Raw genomic sequence first — 21749 nt, 5'->3', positions numbered from 1 at the left:
AACAAAACACTACAAGAAGAGGATGTGAAAAATAGTGCCCAAAACTAACAGCAGGAGGTATCTCAGTAAAGGGGGAGGAAATAACCAAAAAGTAAAACTAGACAAACTAAAATAAATAAATAAAGAAGCATGACTGGAAGTACAAATCATATCTCAATTGTAACCTTAAATGTTAATGGCCTAAACTCACCAATCAAGAGACATAGGCTAGTAACCTGGATCAAAAAAACAAATCCAACAATATGCTGCCTTCAGGAGACTCATATGATAGGAAAAGACATACACAGGCTGAAGGTAAAAGGTTGGGAAAAATCATACCACTCACATGGCCCTCGGAAGCAAGCAGGAGTGGCCATACTCATATCGAATAAAATCAACTTCAAACCTAAGTTAATCAAGAAGGATAAAGAAGGACACTATATACTGTTAAAAGGAACCATCCATCAACAAGACATAACAATCATCAATTTGTATGCACCAAACAATGGAGCTGCAACGTTCATAAAACAAACTCTCCTCAAGTTCAAGAGTAAAATAGAGCACAACACAATAATTATGGGTGACTTCAACACACCGCTCTCGCCATTAGACAGATCCTCTAGAAAAAAACTGAATAAAGAAACTATAGAACTCAACGGCACAATCAATAACCTAGACTTAACCGACATATATAGAATATATCAACCATCATCAAGTGGATACACGTTCTTCTCAGCAGCTCATGGATCCTACTCAAAGATAGACCATATATTATGCCATAAGGCAACGCTTAGTAAATATAAAGGCGTGGAGATAATACCATGCACCATATCTGATCATAATGGAATGAAATTGGAAATCAATGATAAAAGAAGGAAGGAAAAATCCTACATCACATGGAAAATGAACAATATGTTATTGAATGATCAATGGGTTATAGAAGACATAAAGGAGGAGATGAAAAAATTCTTAGAGTCAAATGATAATACAGACACAACATACCAGAATCTATGGGACACAATGAAAGCAGTTTTAAGAGGGAAATTCATTTCTTGGAGTTCTTACCACAAAAAAAGAAAAAACCAACAAATAAATGAACTCACACAACACCTCAAAAACCTAGAAAAGGAAGAGCAAAACAACAGCAAATGTAGTAGAAGACAAGAAATAATTAAAATTAGAGCAGAAATCAACGAAATTGAAACAAAAGAAACCATTGAAAAAATTGATAAAACTAAAAGTTGGTTCTTTGAAAAAATAAATAAGATAGACAAGCCCTTAGCCATGCTAACGAAAAGAAGAAGAGAGAGAACTCAAATTACTAACATACGGGATGAAAAAGGCAATATCACAACAGACAATACAGAAATACAGAAGATAATTAGAAAGTATTTTGAAACCCTATATTACAATTAAATAAAAGATAGTGAAGATATCGATAAATTTCTTAAGGCATATGATTTGCCCAGATTGAGAGAGGAAGACACACACAATTTAAACAGACCAATAACAAAGGAAGAAATAGAAGAAGACATCAAAAGACTACCAACCAAGAAAAGCCCTGGACCGGATGGGTATACAGCGGAGTTCTACAAAACCTTCAAAGAAGAATTAATACCAATACTTTTCAAGCTATTTCAAGAAATAGAAAAAGAAGGAGCTCTTCCAAATTCATTCTATTAGGCCAACATCACTTTGATCCCAAAACCAGACAAAGATACTTCAAAGAAAGAAAACTACAGACCAATATCTCTAATGAACTTGGATGCAAAAATTCTCAATAAAATTCTGGCGAATCGAATACAAAAACATATCAGAAAACTTGTGCACCATGATCAAGTAGGATTCATTCCTGGGATGCAAGGCTGTTTCAATATACGGAAATCAATAAATGCTATTCACAACATCAATAGACTTAAAGACAAGAACCATATGATCATCTTGATGGATGCAGAAAAAGCAGTTGACAAAGTACAGCATCCCTTTATGTTCAAAACACTAGAAAAACTAGGGATAACAGGAACTTACCTCAACATTGTAAAAGCTATCTATGCTAAGCCTTAGGCTAGCATCATTCTGAATGGAGAAAAACTGAAGGCATTCCCTCTAAAATCTGGAACAAGACAGGGACGCCCTCTCTCACCACTTCTATTCAATTTAGTTCTCGAAGTACTAGCCAGAGCAATTAGACAGACAAAAGAAATTAAAGGCATAAAAATAGGAAAAGAAGAAATTAAATTATCGCTATTTGCGGATGACATGATAATATACTTAACAGACCCAAAAGGGTCTACAAAGAAGCTTCTAGAGTTAATAAATGAATTCAGCAAAGTGGCAGGTTATAAAATCAACACGCATAAATCAAAGGCATTCCTGTATATCAGCAACAAAACCTCTGAAATGGAAATAAGGAAAACCACTCCATTCACAATATCCTCAAAGAAAATAAGATACTTGGGAATCAACCTAACAAAAGAGGTGAAAGATTTATACAATGAAAACTACAGAACTCTAAAGACAGAGATAGAAGAAGATCTCAGAAGATGGAAAAATGTACCCTGTTCATGGATAGGCAGAACTAACATCATCAAAATGGCGATATTACCCAAAGTTATCTACAGGTTTAATGCGATGCCAATCAAAATCCCAACGGCATTTCTTGTAGAAATAGACAAAGCAATCATGAAATTCATATGGAAAAACAAAAGACCCAGAATATCAAAAGCAATTCTAAGCAGGAAGTGTGAATCTGGAGGTATAGCGATACCAGAGGTCAAACTGTACTACAAAGCAATAGTAACAAAAACAGCATGGTACTGGTACCAAAACAGGCAGGTGGACCAATGGTACAGAATAGAGGACACAGAGACTAATCCACAAAGTTACAACTATCTTATATTTGATAAAGGGGCTAAAAGCATGCAATGGAGGAAGGATAGCATCTTCAACAAATGGTGCTGGGAAAACTGGAAATCCATATGCAACAAAATGAAACTGAATCCCTTTCTCTCGCCATCCACAAAAATTAACTCAAAATGGATCAAGGAGCTAGATACCAAATCAGAGACACTGCGTCTGATAAAAGAAAAAGTTGGCTACGATCTACATATTGTGGGGTCGGGCTCCAAATTCCTTAATAGGACACCCATAGCACAAGAGTTAAAAACAAGAATCAACAAATGGGACTTACTTAAACTAAAAAGTTTTTTCTCAGCAAGAGAAACAATAAAAGAGGTAAATAGAGAGCCTACATCCTGGGAACAAATTTTTACCCCCCACACCTCAGATAGAGCCCTAATATCCAGAACGTACAAAGAACGCAGACCAGACGAAGATGGGGAGAAGACGCTGTGACCATGCAGTAAGTAAGAGGATCCCCCATATTTATGCGATTATTTTTTCAAGTTATACATTCAAGTGTTGATTTTCTACTATGAGCCCAACACTGTGCTAGGCACCAGGGAAACATAACTTTCTCTAGATTGAATCCTTGTAGAAATGGCAATTTAGAAAAGAAAAAAAAAAAGGAAGGTGACCAACAGTAAATAAAACACAGCAGCATGCACGACTGTTGCTCGGTCACCTATCATATTCTCTTAGGAGAGAAACATTTTCTTCCGGGTGACAGAATGTTTCCCCAACCCTGGTTCCTGCATCTCATATTACCTTGCTGGAAGCCGAAGCCCTATCACTCAGAGTCCCTCACCATGACATTTCTCATGGCAACCAAAGAAGAGGCTCAGCCTCTCCAGGTAGAGAAATTGGGGCTAAGAGTTAAACACCCACTAGTGTTGAAAGAAGCCACGCTCCGGCAGGGAGCTCTGAAGCCAACAGTCTGAGAGATTCTGGGAAGACGGATGTCCCTATGGTTTAAATGTGTCTCCCCAAGTTCACTGTGTTGGAAGCTTAATTCCCAGTGAAATGGTAGTCAGGGATGTATCCTTGAAAAAGTGACCAAGTCAGGAGGGCTCTGCCCTCGTGAGTGGCCACTCAGTCTTGGACTTCTCAAGCTCCAGAACGGCAAGATGTCCGTTTCTCTTCCTCGCTCATTTCCCTGTGGGTATTATTCTGTGACAGCAAGACTGAAAGGACTGACAGATGGAAAGAGAGCCACCAATTCCATTCTCCAAGCAGTGATCCCTGAGATTCAGATACGCTCCTCCTCTGCTTTGGTATTTTTCAAGACAATGAGTGACTTAAAATTTTACTTAAGCTAATTCTAATTTCATTTTCTAATCATCCCCATGGAGAAAAACCTGTCTGCCTTTCCACACAGTTTTTCTTTGGATAAACAACCTTCAGACTTTAATTGTACGGCACATGGGTTAATGAGATGGTGCTCGAGTTGGGGTCTCTGCTGTGTACTTCTGTCATTAGGTGCTGCCTCACCACAAGCCCAAAACAGCAGGGCTAAGTGACCATACACTGAAACCTCCAAAACTGTGATCCAAAATAAACCTTTCTTCATTAGGAGCTAATTATCTCCAGTACCTTGTTACAGTCAGAGAAAACTGACTAGTACAATGGTTCAGAAGGAAATGATAACCAGAGTTCACAGCTCAGCATTGCTGGCAAGAATTTATCTACTAATGATCCTAACTAACTACCATTTATTTATTTTTTTAAATTTATTAAAAGTTAAGAGTTGGTATTGTTCCATCTATCTGTTACAATTACAAATCAGGACCTTGGGCATTTGAAGAAGCAGAAAAGCAAGAATTTGTCAAGCAAATACAAAGTAAAAGTGAGAACTGAGATAAAAAACAACAACAACAAAAACCCAAAACAAACAACCACAAAAATGGACAGAAGCAATGCATACCCCTCAAGTGATTTAAAGGGAAGAAAGGTAGAAAAAGGAGAGGACATGACTGGATGACCCTGAGTGGTAGGATGAAAATTTTAAAATATGTATCATATAAATAGATAATAACGAAAATGAGAGTGAGGCGTGATGTTGAGGTCAAAGTGTAAAAAGATGGAAATTATGGGTATCATCTAGTGGAAGGAAAGTCCCCGGATCCCTACTATGAGCAGTCATAAATATAGCTAAGTAAAAAACACTCCATTGAAGTGATATTTCACTTCTTGTAGTTTCTAATTTCATTCTTTACCTCTTCTTTTGGCTCATAGAACATCTTAACTATGAACTTTCTAAATTCCTCCTCTTTCCCTTCCTCCACTGGTGTGGAGGAAGGCAGTTGATGAAACACTATGGGCTGTTTGAGGTGGGGGGTGCCCTTGCTTTCTCATATCCTGGGTGTGACTACCCATCTATTGGTACTTCTCACTTTTTCTTTTAAGCAAAGGACAGTTTGGAGAGCTTAGTTCTCTTAATACCACCTGGTTGGGTCAATATCCAGATAATGATATTTTAAGTTAATGTGTGACCTCTGCTAATTCCAATATCAGCATCACCTTAAGAGACGACACTGAATCCTATTCACTACCATCACTTAAGAGTCAAGCCTCATTCTGTTCCACCCTATAACAAACGAAAACACTTTGCTATTGTTCTCCATGGTTCCTCATATCCAGGTATAAAGTTGTAATGGTGTTCTGGATAGACAAAAACAAAATTAGTTGTTAAGTTTAGTAAATTTACTACAACCTTACGTGAGGGTTCATAAAACCAAAAATCAATAAATGGGATGTCTTCAAATTATAAAGCTTCTTCACACCAGTGGAAACAATCAAGAGAATGAAGAGGGCTCCTACAGAATGTAGAAAATCTTGGCCACCTGTTCCTGAGATAGGGCATTAATATCCAGGATATAAAAATAACTCAAAAAACTTAACAACAAAAAGAAAACAAATAACTCAGTCAATAAATGTGTAAAAAAGCTAAAAAGACTCTTCTCAAAAGAAGAAATACAAATGGTCAACATTTCATCTCAATCCAGTCAGAACCATATTACCCAGCTATATCATTTTGTGGTATTTACACTAAAGAATCAAAGTAATTATACAGATAATATATAATACAATATATACAATAATATATATATATAATATATAATACAAATTATAGTAATACATACATACCCATGGTTATAACAGCACAATTCACATTAGCCAAACGAAGGAACTAGCCTAGGTCCATCCATGGATGAATGAATAAAGAATGGCAATTATCAAGAACACAAGTAATAATAAATGTTGGTGATGATGTTGGGGAGAAAGTACTCTCATAGATTGTTAGTGGGACTGCAAATTAATGCAACCCCATTGGAAAGCAGTATGGAGATCCCTCGAAATCTAGGAATGGAACCCCATATAACCCAGTTATCCCACTCCTCAGTATATATCCAAAAATATTTATATTTTGATGATATATATATATATATGTCTTTTAGAAATATGACTAAAATACATATTGTATATACCTTATATAAAATATGTATTTTGTATTTAACATGTATTTTAATATGGATATTAAAATCTATATGTATTATGTATCTATATGCATACTACAGTTACATAATCACACCAATGCTTATAGCAGCATAATTTACAAGAGCCAAGCTATGAGGCCAACCTGGGTGCTCCTGCTCAGATGAATGGAAAAAGAAAATTTGGCATATATACAGAATAGAGTACTATTCAACCATAAAGAATAATGACATGAGGACATTTCCTGGTAAGTGGATGGACCTGGAAACTATCATGTTAAGTGAAATAAGGAAGTCCCCAAAAAGCCGAAGACTGTATGTGCTTTCCTCAGCTTTTTCACTGCTAGGATTAAAAGATCTGACCAGAACAATTTTAGAGGAGGAAATGTTTATTTGGGAGATTACAGTTTCAGAGATCTCAGTCCTTAGACAAATGGCTCCACTCCTCAGGGCTACAGGTGAAGCAGAGCATCATGGAAGAAGAGTGTGGTGGAGGGAAGCAGCTCACATCACGATCAGGAAGCAGAGAGAGACTCCATTCGCTAGATACAGAATACATACCCCAAAGCCACGCCCGGAACACCCCACCTCCTCCAGTCGTACCCCACCTGCCTTCGGTTACCACTCACTTCCACAACCCAATCACTTCACCTCTAAACCTTCTTTCATTGTCTCACACCTGAGCTTTTTGGGGACACCTCTCTCCCACACCATTACAGACTGTTTTCTCTGATAGGCAGAAGCTACTCCAAAATACAGAGGGGTAAAAAAATAGAAGAAAGATCAGTGGAGTAGATTAAGGTGAATGCAGGGAAGGAAGGAGCGAAAGGATAGGGAAAGACGGTGGAATGAATCTGACCTAAATTTCCTCTGCACACATGTGAATATACCACAGTGAATCTCACCATCATATAGTCCACAAGTCACTAATTAAAAATATAAGTAAACACCATGAAGATCACTAGAGTAGAGGACAGGGAACAGGGGGAGGGAGGAAGGGAAGGGAAGGAGAAGTGCTGGGGACTGAATTAAAACAATTTATATCCATGCTTTTATAATTACCTCAAAATGAACTCTAATGTTATGTATAACCCCCCCCCCCCAAAAAAAAAAAAAAAAAAAAACTCAGGATCAGAAACTCAACATTTAAATGCACATCTCATGGGGGAAGTAAGGAAGAAACTGCACAGGTATTTTGGAGACTTATAGAAGCCTTGGTTCATGTAAGTTAGGAAACGATTTCCCTCGAGGATTATACTTGCTAGTGTTTGAAGTTCAGTATCTTTAGAAGGTTCTTCATTTCTAGATTTCTACTTCCTAGTTCTAAACTTATTTTTTAGTCACCAATTGCGATGTTATATAAAATGCAGAATTTGAAGCCAGAAAATCACACTTTAAGTAGACTGTCCTGTGAAATATCACCTTGTCCTGGGCATTATCAGTTAATACTTTACTTCCATAAGGAGAGACATTGGACTACTGTGTTGTGAAGCCCATGCTTTACTAGATGCAAAGAAAAAAAAAACTGACAGCAAGATAGCCCACTGCTTGAACATTCAATAAAAAACATTTTACCCAGGGGTTAAAAAAAAAAAGCAGAGAGCCAAGTTTTGCATGTCTAACAAAACTTTCTTAAGCTGCCTCTCTTCAAATATTTTATGGGCTGTTTGGTCACTGTTTTATAGAGACTTAAGCCAGGAGATAAAATACTTTTAATTCACTGGTATAGCAAACTTTTTCTTCAAAGGGTCAGATAGCATATATCTGCAGATCAAATGGTCTCTGTCACAGAGACACTTCACTGTGATATCACAAGGCAAAAACAACTACTGGCAATCCATAACCTAAAAGCATGACTGTGTTCTAATAAAGGTTTATTTACAAAAACAAATGATAGGCTGGATTTGATTTACAACTCTAGTTGCCTGATCTCTGCTCTACACCATGCAAAGAGAAACATGACCTTTGTGTTTCAACATTTTCCTGTTTTCTTTCAATTAATGCTTTATAGTAGAGGGACCAATACAAGGCAGTAAAGAGAGGGCTGCATTGGCAAGGACTGAATAGCTATTGGAGAGATCCAAACCCTAAGAGAGAATGTGGGTGATATTCCAATAAAAACCAGTCATTTATATTAAGTGTTGTTTTGGTGCTAAGCAAAGAAGAGTGCTTGTATTTTAGTAATTGATCAGGAAATGAGCAAATCAGCCCTTAGAGCCTCAATCAGGGACTAGCAGCCATATATACTTCTCCTTGCTTCTGTGTCTGCATTTAAGAAGTGTCTTACCCTCCACTGCAAGCTAGAGGCTACCAACATCCCTTTAACATCTCTTATGTATTATTTTGTGTGTGTGTGTGTATGTGTGTGTCTGGTATTTAGACTTTCTACAAATTGGAAATTATCAAATACGGTTTAAATAGCATTTTGCTGGGGTGCTGTTTGTATAAAATTGTGAAGAGCTTAAATATAAATGCCTATAAACAGAAAATAAGGCAATGATATAACCAAAGGACTTTATGAACTGCAAGACTCAATTATACTTTGGAGACCTTAAAAGCAAAGTCTACATTGACTGTGCCTCACTCACTAATTTAATGATTAGCTCTGATAAATAAAAGGATGGATGAAAATGTTTTATTTTTTAAACATGTTAATTAAAGCAATCAGTACTTTTTAATTATTGCAGCTGGACTCTGTTCCTTTGGCAAGAGTACAGGTAATCCATTGAAAAATTATTTATGGCACACTTCAATATGAAAGGTTCCATAGGAAGAGCGATCTGGAAAGTGCCAAATTGGGAGAAATTTCTTTAAAATATCTCCTAAGAATAAACAAGGTAAGTGCATGAATCAACTGGAGTATAATTAACAATAACCTTACGAACTCTAAAACAATGTTATAGAAATGGCATGTGAATATATGGGTGAACTGTGGTTTAGAAGAGTAAAATATTAAAAGTAGAATAGGGAAAGCCAAAGTAGTTAGAGAAGCACCCACTGCAAAAGCAGCTATAGATGTAAATGGAAGGAACAGGGCATCTGTCTTGGAGAAATTAGCCTGGAAAAGGGCCCAAATATCACCTCTGGGATGGGACTCTCCAAACTAGCTCAGGCAAAATCACTACAATAGATTAAGATTGTGAATGACCCAAATCCTACTCTAATGCCTGTTCACACTACTGTGCATGTCCTTCCACATCAGTCATCTGTGCATACATTCACTGATGTACACACCCCTTCTATAAACATTTATTATACTTTCTCAGTAATAGTTGTCATGGCTGCCATGACACGGAGACCGTCAATCAAACCAAACAGCAGCTCCAACAGACCAGGTTAGAGGAGCACATCAGGGAAACTTGATGACCAGCTATGCATGTCACTCTGGTGTACCAATACATATGGGATTGAATGGCAGAGGGTTTCTGTTTCAGATCACCTGGAATGGAATCCATAAACAGGGCCAAAAATAAAGACAAAAGAACAAAACTGAGGATGCATTAAAAGGAACCCAATAACAATGACTTGGAAGCAAAGGAGGAAAATGATACTAATAATAATCCCAGAGTCTTTGTTTCATATTGGGTCTTTCTTCTCAGTATCAAAAACCAGGATGAAGGTAATAAAAATGCTTTTTTAAAACTTTATGTCAAACCCTGATGGAAGATACTTTCTTAGTCCATCTGGGCTTCCTCAACAAACACCATCAACTGACTGACATAAACAATAGAAGTTTATTTTCCTCTGTTCTGGAGGTGGAGAGGTACCACCACAAACTCTGGTTAGTTGTTGAGAGCCACAGCCCCACAGCCCAGTCGGAATGGCCCCTGGCATTTTGCCAGAAGTAATGGTTGAGAGTGGAGCCATTAAGATGATGCTGGATTGATTCAATTGTATATAGACCCCTGCTGTCCGCCTCGGGCGCCCGCTACTTTGAGGTTCTCCTGGGGATTCCTGGGGAGTTCATGTTGGTTGGGGAAGTTCCGGAGGAGGGATTTCTGGTTGGGGGTGTTCCTGGAAGGGGCACGAAAGTGGAGTTCTCGGGAGTTCGGGGAATAAAGGAGTTCCTATTTGAACCTACAAGTGCCTCGTGGCGGCTTGGTGATTTGTACCCAGCCAGACTGCAGCAGTTAGTGACTGCTTCTGGATCATAGATTGGCACCATTTTGCTGTGTCCTCACCTGATGGATGGTAATTGTCAGTTCTCAAGAGCCTTTCTGATAAACAGACTAATCCCAGTAATGAGGCCAACATCCTCATGACCAAATCACTTCCGGAAGAACCCAGTTTCCAATATCATGATTTTAGGGTTTAGGATTTCAAAATAGGATTTTTTTATGGGGAAGGGGATTGGGTGTGGAATAAAAATATTCAAGACCATAGCAAATATCAACAAAGGATTAAGTTAAAACAGGGAATATTTCCTGTTCATGGATTGGAATTATCAAACTATGTCAATTATTCTAACTTTACTTATATATTTAACAAAACAAAACAAACAAACAAAAACAGTCAAATCCCAGCCAAGTACTTCAGGATATCAACATAAACTGATTCTTAGTTTCTATGGATATATAAAAGTTCTGTGAGAGCAAAAAAAAAAAAAAAAAAAAAATATATATATATATATATATATATATATATATATATACACACACACACACACACACACACACACATACATACACACTAAAGGAGAACATAATGAAAAAAAAAAAAGAGAGAATTGCTTATACTCAACATTAAGGCTTACTAGAAAGTTAACACAAATTTTAAAAATTCCAGCATATTATTTAAGAAAAAATAGAAATATGAAAATAAATAAGCTCAGAAATAGATCCACTCAGACATATTCCATGGAACTTTGACAATGGAGCAAAGACAAGAAAATGGTGAGTTGAACATATGTTTCAAGGACAGTTGGATGTTCATTTGCCAAAGAAGAAAAATGAAAAAAAGCAAAGACATATACCTTATACTTTACGTGAGACAGAATTTTTCTTAGTAAAGAATTTTTAGGGGGATTTTTGCAAATATTTCTTTGAATACTTTGAATATTTCATCCTGTGCTCTCCTAGTTTGTGGCATATTAGCTGAGAAGTTTCCTGAGAGTCATATTGGAACTCCTTTTTGTATTTCTTTTTTCTTGCTGCTTTCAGAACTTGCTCTTTGTCCTTGATTTTTGATGATTTTATTACAATGTATCTCCTTGAACTCTTCTTTAGGCTTAAATTGATTTGGATCCTCTGAGTTCTCCATGCCTACATACTGTTGCTTAACCCCTAGATTTGAAAAATTCAGCAATTATTTCCTTATGTATGTTTCTTGATCTTGATCCTCTTCTCCATTATCTTTTGGGATTCTCTTTACAATATCATATGCCTTATGCTTTCTTCTCTCTCTCTCTCTCTCTCTCTCTCTCTCTCTCTCTCTCTCTCCTTTTTACTATAGTTAGATAATTTCAAATATACTGTATTGAAGCTCCATGATTTCATCTTTTGCTTGATCTAGTCCTATGTTGAATATTTTGATTGTTTTTTTTTCAGCTCAGTTATCATGTTGTTTATCACTAGGATTTCTATTTGTTTATTTTTTCATTTCTTTGTCAAACTTTCTATTTGGATTATGAAATATTTTTATATTTCATTTAATTTTCTGTGTATGTTTATTATAGTTCTCCTGAAACTGAAATAATTTTGAATTATTTTCTTCAAGCTCCAGCTTCATTAATTTTTTGATGGTGTCATGTTTCCCTGATTCTTTGTAACCCTTGGGTCCAAATTGCTGTCTGACTCTGAGGAAATGACTACCATTTTGTGCCTCTCCTGGGGTCTTTGGTAGTGATAGACATTCACTCTTTGGATTAGCCTGAGATTTTCTATGGGCCAGCCGGTAGAGATCCTAAAGAGGTAGACCTTGATATCAGGATTTCTAGTTGAGCTGTGACACTTTTTCTCTGAAGTTGAATGGAAATGCTTGCTGTTTTTCAGAGTCTGGGGAAGCCACTGACTAAACCTCATGGTCTGATGGAGCTCAGTCTATGATTGGGCTCTTTGATTGCTTCTTCAGACAGGATTACAGGCTCTTTTTCAAGGCTATACAATATTACTATTTGGAATCTGTAGTTGAGCAAGGCTACATCATGGACTTAGAGGTTGGGCACAATTTTTGTGATTGCCTTTTGACCACTCTGGATAAACAAACTCAGAAATTATAATCTATGGTCATATCTGGACTTAGGCTTGCCTTCCATCTGGGGAAAAATTTATGTAGAACTCAGATGGCTTGTTGAGTTGCCACTTAATCATGAGATAGGGCAGCACCAGCAGATCCCTTCTGCAGAGATTTTCAAATTGTCACTTGCCTCCTGGTCTAGAGAAACTTTATATACAGCACCAAAGTTGTGCCACTCAACTCATGGGAACAAGCAGAGAGCAGCTTCATTTCACAGATTTTCATGGATGGTTACTTTTCAATCAGTCTGGGAACTGCTCATCAGTTTGCTAGGGTGGCTGGGGAAGCTGTTTGGAGATGGGTGGGGAAATCTGACTACACTTTCTACTGAGCTTCCCAATGAGTGATGTTATTACCTGGTTTCTGGTGTGGCCACTCCATGAGCTGGAAAGCAGAGACACCACTAGAATCTGGCTGCTGTGAGCCCCATTCCTGTGTCTTTTTCCTTCCTTCCTTCCTTCCTTCCTTCCTTCCTTCCTTCCTTCCTTCCTTCCTTCCTTCCTTCCTTCCTCTCTCTCTCTCTCTTTCTTTCTTCCTCTTTTTCTTTTCTAACTTTTCTTTCTCTTATTTACCAAAAGATACTTATTCCTGCCCAAACTTCTAAATATTTACAAATATATTCCTTTCTTTGGGTAGCTACTGTTGGGGGTTCTATGAAACAGAGTGCTATCACTCTGTATTCTTTAGTACTGCTCCCAAGCCATATTCTATTTTCTTTATTTATTAGTCTCTTGTGCTTTCAAGTTCATGATTTACAGTTATTACTCCCATTACTCAATGACTCCCAAATCTAGCTCATAGAAATCCTCATTACAATGAGCTCCATATTCACCACCTTTGAAATATACACTAGATCTTGTATGACTAAAAAGAACCAATAAAAAAGGTGAGATGTCATAAAGAACAGTTATAACATAAGCAAATGAAGTCTTTCCAATTCACTTATAAAAAGAAAAGCTTGTAAATAAAAAAAGGAATATATGCTATGTCATCTGAATTTTAATCTCACTTGCATTTAGAATGACCTTTTTCAGAATTTTGATGCAAAACTTCCTTCATGGTTCAAAGAATACATAATTTAACTCTTTAATTCTATAATTGTCATTGAACATAATACCTGTTCTCATAAGTTATTTTATTTTTTCCAGTTTAATTGGTTTCCCCAAGCATAATTGACCCTTTTATTTCCTCATTTATTTCAACAATCTTTCGTCTCCAGGAATTAACCCTTTGTATTCTACTGTGTACTATTGCGGTTTTTTTGATTCTTTAACTCCTATCATTGATGCTCTCTATGCATTTTCTTGTAGTATTGAACATAGCTGGACAATATTTCAAAACCATTCTGATTGAGTTTAACATAAACATGTTTGTCTGTGTCCCTAAGTTTTTATCAGCATATTCCCCTCTTACTACAGACATGGAAATGGTATACAAAATTTATACAAAAAATAAAAAGCTGTTCTTGGAGGAAATAAAAATATCCATCAATATAATTAATTTTAGGGATATAAAAATTTGCTGAAGACGCTGACCTCCAATTCTTTTTTTTTTTAATTACTAGAACTTAAGGCTCAAATTTTAGTGTCTGTAAAATGTAATTCTATGAAGAGGAGGTTAGTCTCTATCATTGGCTCAGAAAAGTATCAATGTGAGAAGAATGCAGCTTGCCATTGATGGTTTGAAGAAGGAAAAATGGAACAATGAGCCAAGGGAAGTTAAAAGCCTTCAAGTTAGAATAAAGTCCTACTGACAGCTTCACTGTATCTCACTGAGACCTATGTCACACTTTTCATGTGCAGAATTTTAAACCAACAAATTTGTTTGTTGCAAATCTTATATAGTAATGGGATGATGCAAAGAGATAAGAGAAAATAGACATAGCTAAATAGAGAATATATGAATTTGAATACAGCTGTGAGGCAAAGATTCTGAGAAAGATAAAGAAACAAATCACACTGGTGCATTATGGTAAAATCGACACACGTCAGAGTAAATAAGTGACCCCTTATAAACAAGTGCTTAAAATTCACTAAAGGAGAGGATATAAAATACAGACGAATCGAACTCAGAGAAAGGCATCATCGGAGGACAGAAGGGAAGGCTCACAGAGAAACTGGTGAACCCATGAATAGTTTCAAATAACGATATGAAAATAATGTGAAAAATGAAGATAACCGGAAACTGCAATGTAATCAGCTTCCTAAAATCTTTTTTATAGTTTTGTAACTAAAAATAGGGGATCAAAAGCCTACATATTATTATGCAAAGAATGAATATAACGTTCTCAGGAGAGAAAGATTAAATAAACTATAGGTAGGATTAATATAATATATGACACACACTTTACACCTGTTATATGTTTTAAAATACGTAATTTAAAACACACATTATACTGTGTGTGTGTGTGTGTGTGTGTGTGTAATTATTATTGCTACTTTTTCATATATTTATCCTGTTTTCCCCATTAGAATGATAACTTAGGAAGGGCAGATCTTTTTATCTGACTTATTTGATGTTATTTTCCCAGAACTTTAAACAGTAAATGCAATATTGTATGTGATAAATAGTAAGTGTGGAATTAACTAAATGAAAGGTTTATCTTTCAAATGAGTCGAATAGTGAAAGAGCTACAGCTTACTCCCAATAGAAGACAGGAAAAAGAAGAAAGACAGAAAGAAAACACCTGGGAGAAACATGAAATAGGATCCTGACAAAACAGAGATGATCACTTGCACCCGGTGAATTCCCAAAGGTGATATTTAGCCTGTCTACAACAGTTGGCTACACCTTTTGAAATTGTTGAAATTCATTCTGATCAGATGGACATTTGATAAAAGGCTGCCCTGTCTGCCATTTAATATGGAACTGCTCTTATGGGACAGAGACTAAAATAAAGGCCAGGTGCAGCAGTACATTCCTGTAATCCCAGAGCTTCAGGAGGCTGAGGCAGGAGGATCACAAGTTCAAAGCCAGCCTCAGCAAAAGAGAGGCACTAAGCCACTCAGTGAGACCCTGTCTCTAAATAAAATACAAAATAGGGTTGGGGGTGTGACTCAGTGGTCCAGTGCCCTGAGTTCAATCCTCAATACCCTTCCCCCGAAAAAGTCTACAATAAAGGAGGAGGAAATACTAACCTAAGAAATGCTGATCCAATACTACTCTGGAGTAAAAAGATAATTTTATGGTTTGTAGGGATGAAAATCTTCAATGCTTTAGGATAAAACACTTAACTCTGCAAGAAGATGAAAAAAAATCTGAATCTATAGTTAGCAAGATAGATAACACATTTATAATGGAAAACTGTTGAGAAATTTTGGGAAAAATTCAGTGGAATATTTTTGTCTTTCATCTACGTCAAAAACGAATCAAGTCTTCAAAAATCTGATAACCATGTGGGTAACAACTACCAATACAATTAGCAAAATACAGATTGTTTAGGTTGAGCTGGGATCCCACATTTTAGTAATCATATATTTCTAAATGTACAATATGTCACATTGTCAATAAAAAATTTTTTCTAAAAAATGTTTCCCACCCATTAGCCTACACCTCCACAGTTTTCATTCTTCATGGTTGATATTTCTTGCAATTATACATAGAATAAGCAATAATGTGATACGCTTTTGTCCTTCCCCCTTCTAAATCCTTTCGGCTCTTTTGCTTTCACTTCCTGTATGTCCCTATTTCTTGTATTTAAGTCCAACTTCTCTAAATGAGTTTGAAGTCAATCCCTTACCTGTTTTCTTTCCTACCACATTTCTTATAATGTCCCTGTTGTATCTTTAAATTCCATTATTCCCTCAGAATTTAAGTAAATATTCTCAGGCAGTTTTTGTAATTGTGAAAGAAAAGAAGGCAGAAAGAAAGGCAGGCAGTTTGGGAGAAGGAGGCTGAGTTCCCAGAGAGCAATCCAACAGAGACTCTTCCAACAGGGAGGAAGCAGAGGCTACTAGCCAGTTAAGGACTGGATGCAGAAGCAGCAAGACATTTCTTCCAATAGATCTTATGACAGAAGCATTCATAAGCCCAGCACAGATTCCAGGGGCTGGGAAATAAACCTCAGCACTGGTTGGCATGGTGGACATCTTGAACATGCTGCAGGAATCAGGCTTGTCAGAGTTCTGTCCTGGCTTCACCTTCGACAACTGGTGTGATTTATTATCTTTGGACCAGTTTCTGAATCTGATTATCAGTGTTGTTATAAGAGGAAGAGATGATGTTTGGAAAGTGCTGCTCATCCATAATAGGAGATGGACAAGAAACGATGACTTCTAAAACATTGGCAAGATGTCCCTTAACTATAGGAATTTGTTTATGTATTTTTGGTAGCAAAAAAAATGCTTGAATATGGTAAGCTCAAAATTAATATTTGAACGAAATCATGAATAAATAACCCAATTCCCAACACAGTAATCTTGTTTTACTTATCTCTGCAGCATTTCCACTAAATCTTCCTTCTTTTATTGAATCTGTAAATATTTTGTAATTGGATTCTTGAATCAAACACTAGTTTTCTTTTGCACATAGCATTCATATTGGCAAAAAATACATAAGCCTTAAAGGCACTAAATTTGAGAGTTGCGTATTTAAAAAAATTCTGTACATGTTCTTTCAACATGTATTAAAGAGCAGAAAAATTTGGTGAAAGGAAATGGAGAAAATAAACTTTTCTATGTATGATTTACAGCTTGTATCACTGAATGATCTATTGGATCAAAAGATATTTGAGGTTAAGAAACTGCTCAGTTCATATAGAAATAAGGACACTTTTTGTTCTAGTTGTTTTCATAAACACTATGCTGTAAAGTTTCAAAGTTTGCCAGAATTACTTCTGAAGAAAAAGTAAGAATAATGACAGGATAAGTGAAATTCAATAAATTCTTCCTGGCAGCTAGTTTTATTTTCTGTGACATCGTTTTGATTCAGGTATAAAAATCACTATAAAGGAGGCTCTCAATTTCATAGCAAATAAAGTTATGTTTCATACATTTCAATTACTAATAGATGAGTTTAGAAATTTTGTTTTCTTGGCAAGATTTTTAGTATATAAGGTGTCAGAGTTTTCAATTACTTCGTACTTTGTTTTGAGGATGTTATATTAAAAAAGCATTGTGGAGAAAAAAATCTTCCCCTTCACATCAGATATAATTTTTCTTAGTGTCTTAGAGTATAATACATTACTTTGAATTATTCACAGTGCAAGCAACAATACATTGATACACCCATTGTCTTTTTATTAACATTTTCTTGTCAAAGTGGTAAATAATAAGGTTTATCTCAGGAGATTTTCCAGGGCTGCATATAGTAAAAGCTGGTAGCTTTTCACCCCCATGTCTTCCTTGGCTATCAGAGGCTTCCCATGTGCATACAAATTAATTAAACCAAGTCTTTCTATTTCATAACGATTGAAATAAAATGCTCCAATTGAATAAACAGATAATTAGCATAATGTAAAAGCACGTCTATTGATTTTATTTATTCATGTGTCTTTCTGTCAACATTATCCAGGTATGGACTGACACAAGTGTTGTATTAGCCCCTATGATATAGCTTAGGATGAAATATCATCCATTAATGGACTGGTATTCATACTTTATGAGGACCAAGATGGCTGTGTCACTATTGAAACCACTTACTTATTAACCATGTATTGAAGAGGAAGGAGAAAGCCATGCCAATGTTTAACAAAACATTCTTAGATTGTTTTTATTTTTCACATGAAAAACACATGTGAGGGGAGGGATAATTCTAACTGCTGCTTTTGTACATATTCGTGGTACATTCTGTAACTTATTGAAACCAAGTACTGCTTTTATCATTTGAGAGATTAAATGGTTTTCATCAAGCATAGACTTAGTAATAGTTAAAAATATACACTGGGGCTGGGGATATAACTCAGTTGGTAGAGTTCTTGCCTTGTATACACAAGGCCCTGGGTTCGATCCTCAGTACCACACACACACACACACACACACACAAATGAAAACCAAAACAAACCATATAATTTTGTGATAGCACCCCAATTTCCCTTGGGTACAACTGAGAGATTCTGATACATTTAATAATATGATAATTATTTTTTTCTCAATCTTGACAAGAGGGCAATAAGTCATAGCTTTGTAACTTATATAATTTCTATTCACACATATTCTGAAGGAATGCTAAATGCACAAAAGTAAGAGAATGTTAGAGTTGCAGATGACAAGAAAACAGACATTTTACCCCATGATACAGAGCCTTTAAGATCCCAAGTTTATCATATGACAGAATTCATTTTTGTACCATGTGGTCAGACAACAAGAAAGTCAGCAACTTGGTGTGCTGACATTGCAGCAAAACATGATTTTAATTAGCTCACACAGAGGACACATTGAGGAAAAAGTGACATTTCATTGAGGAATATACTATTAAACACAACCCTCCTTGACCTGCCATTCATCAGGGTACCAGCTGAAAACCGCATGCGGGATAGAGACTCTCTCTTGTCCTTTAACCCAGGGGCATATGGCTCATTTGCACAAACATTTATTTTGGGACTTTCTCAGTTCCTTGACATCTGAGCATGAAGTGTCTTCCTATTACCATCTCAGAGAAGATTACACTGATTTATTAAAATAAATTAAAGGTACATCACACCTATTCTGAAGAGAAAATAAGTAGTCATTGGAATGGAAGCAATATGACTGGATTAGTCATACATCCCAGAAGATGATGTGTATTTGTTGTAAACCACTACTTCAGGGAAACAATTCATTTATCTCCTCTTTAATTCCCCCTTTTTAAGAATAGAAATGACTTGAACACACTATTGTTTTGAACAATAACATGTTATACTTGGAGGTTGTCTTCCAATTTATTGAGAGCTTCTGCAATTCCTTTTCCCTGGTTCATCTTTCATATCAAGCCCATTTGAAAGAAAAAAAAATTCTCCCAATTGCTTATCTGCCCCTGTTACTTACTTTCTTCAGGTGTGTGTCTTGCGTCACAGGCTGTCACGGAAGGCTTCTAACTCACCTCCTCTGCTGAATTCTAACATCCTTTAAAACCCTTCCCTCATGGTCCAGGTCTTCAAGTCATGCATGAAGAGACAACACCTGGCTTAGTGATATCGAAGGTCTCCCCATTCTTTTGGGATTGAGCTTGACATACAAACTTTCCCAGGATAGCATTTCTGGTCCTATTCCTTTCAGTTACTGTGTGACTCATTACCACAAACACAGCTTTAAAATGAGTTCTGGAGACAGGAATTCTGGCCATCATGGCTGGCTTCTCCATTGTAGGGCATCACGGGATGAAATTAAGGGGCCAGCCAGATGAAGTCAGCCCTGGGAAACTGTGTAACAGTGGCAACTTCACCTCCTGAATGAAGCCCGCATTGGTCCAAGGCTTATTATTTTTTTATTGTTTTCTCTCTCTCTCTCTCTCTCTCTCTCTCTCTCTCTCTCTCTCTCTCTCTCTTCTTCCTCTCTCCCCCTCCCAAACAAGATTGGGGAGACAGTGCTATCTTTCCTTCCCCTAGTTAATTGTCCTTTGATAGACACACCCACTACAGGAAGGAGATGCCCTGAGGATCTGGGAAGTGAATGTCTCCAAATTAAAAAGTAAATCCTAACAGGACATCAGGGGTGCCTGGGACCCCCTGCCAGAGCACACCTGGAATTTAACCCTTGAAGTTCCTTTAAAAACCCCCTGTCCCTCCTGATCCGGGAGAATCACAGACTTTGGGACAGGAGTGCCCTGTGTTTCTTCTTTGCTAGCAAAGCAATAAAACTTCTTTTTCCTTTTTCTCAAAACCAGGTCCTCCTTGTGAAATTGGCATTGATTGACACTGGGGATAGATAGGGACTGAGCTTTCAGGTTACATTTGGGGGTGGGGAGGAGGGCAGGAAATCTGCCTCCAAGCTCATTTCTGTTTTCTGTGTGGTTGTTGAGATTAAGCCCTCCTTTTCCTGGCTGATGGCCAGCCTGGAACCCCACTCAGCTCCTGAAGAAGCCTGCATTCCTAAACACTGGGGATCTGCAGCTGCATGTCAGATTTCCTGTTTTGAACCTCTGACTTCCTCCTTCTCTGGTATCTAGGTCTAGATTAAATTTGTTCCAGTGATTAATTCAGACTGTTATGCTCGAATTCGGGACCCCCAAAGACCACCAGAGACCCAAGATCAATGTAAGCAGCAAAGAGGTGTTTATTGCGAGCTAGCTCGGTCCTCCGCAGGCACACATAGCAACTGGTGACACTGAGAGGCCCCGGGAACAAGTTGGGTAGGGGTGATTGGTCAGTACAAAAGGGGGATTCCTTTGAACTGATTGGTTTAAGCCAAGAGGGGTGTACGTGCTGAACTACATATTATCAACCACCATAAACTACTGGGAGGTCATCTGGCATCCCAGGCATTTCCCTGTCTCATGCTGATTGGTGGCTGCTAGGGGGCTGCTATGGATCCCCACCTAGCCTGACTGAGTCAGGGACACCTGGTGCAGCAGATCTCTCCTATTATTTGTAGATAAACGACTTAGCAGGGTGGGAATGTGCCTAGGAGTGCTCGTGGGTTTTTCCAAGGACAAAAGTCATGTCCCTTCCTTGGACAGGCTTTGCTCTGAGGTAGAGGCTGGTTTTTCAAGACCTACCTGGAAAATCTCCTTATCTAAAATCCAACTGATTGGGACTTCACTTACATCTGTAAAATCCCTTCAGAACAGTAGTCGGAATAGTGCTTAATTGAGTAAAAGACAGAAATGCTTGCACACCAAAGGTCTGCACTCTTGGGGGAGCATTTTGGAATTATGACTAGACCTCAAAGTCTTTTCATAATTTGGCCCCACATGAAATTCACCATCAGCTACTGATATCCCTAGATCAGTTTGTCTCCTGGATCTGCAGCACTGGCATATTCCTGGGTGCTGTTTAGGAATGCAGTTCTCACCCCCACCTCCTCGGGGCTACTGGGTGAGAAGCTATGGGGTAAGCTGCAGAATTGTTATTTTGGCACAGCCCAAGTTTTAGAACTATTCCCTTTAACATGCATGAGAAGCACCTGGCTAAACAGAAATTCCTGTGCCTTACTATCATACTCTGATTCAGTAAGATTAGGAGGGCCTCTGAGAATGTGCATTTCTATCTGGCTCTCCCGGGATGCTGCT

The sequence above is a fragment of the Spermophilus citellus genome, assembly GCF_964194105.1.
Source record: "Spermophilus citellus genome assembly, chromosome: 13".
Taxonomy (NCBI): Eukaryota; Metazoa; Chordata; class Mammalia; order Rodentia; family Sciuridae; genus Spermophilus; species Spermophilus citellus.
Note: the sequence above shows the minus strand (reverse complement) of the source record.